Genomic DNA, 2,901 nt, shown 5'->3' with positions numbered 1-2,901 from the left:
ACGACACCGACGGCGTGCTGTGGAACCGCGACCACCTACGTCAGAAACTTCGGGTGACGTGATGTCGACGGACGACCATGGTGGATGGCGTGCTATCGATCGGCGGACGGTGAATGAGGTGTTCTCCAACGGTGGTGGATGGACGGCGGCGCGGCGTCATGGGGCTAGAGGGGGTGGATGGACGGCGGCGTGCTAAAGAGGACAAGGTGAGGGGCGTCAGGGGATCGGGGGCAGATGGCGGCGTGGGTTAGGGCTTGGGGCAGGGCGTCATGGGTGAGGAGGGCATATGGTGGCGGGCGTGCCAGGTCCTAATCATGATAGATTCGGTTGGGCCCGCGTTGCCTCTGCCTCCACTGCCGTCTACAATGATTGGGCCGGGCCCCAGACGACACGGGTGGATTAGCGTCGGCGGGCGGCAGCCATGCTAGTTTAGTCTCACCTCGCCCACCGAAGGATGCCCTGACCAGTTTATATAGCCGCCTCGGTTAGTCCATGCATGGTCATATATAATATTGTGATATGACTCTACATAACTGCCCGGCAGTACATTGTCTGGCAGTGTACTGCCTGGGCAGTTAGGTAAAGTCACATCACACTATTAAATATGTTTATTTTGTCATTTTGTTTAATTTTTTTAGCTTCACACGAAAACAAACTTCTTTTTAACTTTTTTTCTACTCCGTCAAACGTCATGAAACTATTTCACACGTTGGCATCACCATCCACAGCACCCATGCCAATTTTCATATTCTTCCGACGCTCGACGAATTTTCTAGGGTTTTCCAGGTCAAAAATCACAAAAACACTGCCCGGACGTGACGCAACGTCCGTTTTGTGTCCGTTTTCGTTCCAACCTTGCATGGGGGCCTATGTTGGCCGTGCCCACATGCACGCACACTTTGGTGCACTTGCATGCATGCGATCACATAGCCCCAGTGCAACCAGCTACTTCTTGGTCTGCCGGAGAGGGGGTTCCCAACTACGGGTTTTTTCTACTCCGTCAAACGTCATGAAACTTTTTCCACACGTTGGCATCACCATCCACAGCACCCACGCCAATTTGCGTATTTTTCCGACGCTCGACGCATTTTCTAGGGTTTTCCAGGTCAAAAATCACAAAAACACTGCCCGGACGTGACGCAACGTCCGTTTTCGTTCCAACCTTGCGTGGGGGCCTACGTTGGCCGTGCCCACATGCACACACACTTTGGTGCACTTGCATACATGCGATCACATAGCCCCAGTGCAACCAGCTACTTCTCGGTCTGCCGGAGAGGGGGTTCCCAACTACGGTTTTTTTTTCTACTCCGTGAAATGTCGCGAAACTTTTTCCACACGTTGGCATCACCATCCACAGCACCCACGCCAATTTGCGTATTTTTCCGACGCTCGACGCATTTTCTAGGGTTTCCTAGGCAAAAGTACCCTAAACCGCTGTCCGGACGTGGCGCGACGTGTGTTTCCTGTCTGATTTCGTTCATATCGTGCGTGCAGGACTACATTCGGGATGCACACACACTCGCAAAATTTCGTTCCGTTACATGCATGCAATCACGTACCTTTACATTGAGCATCCTTTCTATTTTCTTATGTTTTAGCATATATTCATGTACAAATGCATCATCAAATCAAAACTCTCGAATGAAATGGACAAAACAAATTTTACTCAAATTTCATTCAACATAGATAAAATATTTTACATAGTCGAGCGAACTCGATGATTACAAGTTCATACATAAAGTCTAGTACTTAGGCTTAGAACGACATAACCAAATTAACTAAAGAACACACTAAAAAAAACTACTCGTCGTCGCTATCAACGAGGTCAATCACGGCCGGGCCGTCGCCGCTGGACCGATTCGCGACGTCGTCCCAGTCCACCGGATCGTTGTCGGAATCCTCTTCCTCCTCCTCCGTCGGCGCCTGTTGCCACTCCGCCGGCGCCTGCTCCCACAACTGCTGCCACTCCGGCGGCACCTGCTGCCACTCCGACGGTGCCATCGCTGCCTGGTGCGCCGCCATCGCCTCGGCCGCGTGGATTGCTGCCGCAATCTCGGCGGCCTCCATCGCTACCGCAGCCTCCGACGCCCGTACGGCCCCGTGGTACCCCGGGGTGTCATTCGGATCGCCGTCCTCGTGGAGGATGACCTGCTCCGGCGGCAAGTCTATCCCCAACGGCGAGGGAGGGGCGGCCGGCGAGGGAGGGGCGGCCGGCACGGGCGCCGGTGCAGGGTGCGCACCGTGGCCGCCGCCACATCTGCGGCGATCGTGCGGTGGAGGCAGTGCGCGAAGACGGCCGTTGCGGCCCGTCAGGTCGGGGGTCACGCCGGCCGCCGCAAGGCGGAAGGCGGCCATGACCTCTGTGACACCCCCGATTTGATCGTACACTAATCATGCACGCAAATGTGTACGATCACGATCAGGGACTCACGGGAAGATATCACAACACAACTCTACAACATAAATAAGTCATACAAGCATCATAATACAAGCCAGGGGCCTCAAGGGCTCAAATACAATTGCTCGATCACAGACGAGTCAGCGGAAGCAACAATATCTGAGTACAGACATAAGTTAAACAAGTTTGCCTTAAGAAGGCTAGCACAAAAGTGGCAACGATCGAAAAGGCAAGGCCTCCTGCCTGGGACCTGTTAACTACTCCTGGTCGTCGTCAGCGGCCTGCACGTAGTAGTAGGCACCTCCAGTGTCGTAGGTGTCGTTGTCGACGGTGGCGTCTGGCTCCTGGACTCCAGCATCTGGTTGCGACAACCAGATAGAAAGGAAAAAGGGGGAAAAGAGGGAGAGAAGCAACCGTGAGTACTCATCCAAAGTACTCGCAAGCAAGGAGCTATACTACATATGCATGGGTATATGTGTAAAGGGGCATATCAGTGGACTGAA

Source organism: Triticum aestivum, chromosome 2D (genome assembly GCF_018294505.1).
Source record: "Triticum aestivum cultivar Chinese Spring chromosome 2D, IWGSC CS RefSeq v2.1, whole genome shotgun sequence".
NCBI lineage: Eukaryota > Viridiplantae > Streptophyta > Magnoliopsida > Poales > Poaceae > Triticum > Triticum aestivum.
The sequence above is the reverse complement of the archived record's forward strand: the minus strand, read 5'-3'. Positions refer to the sequence as shown.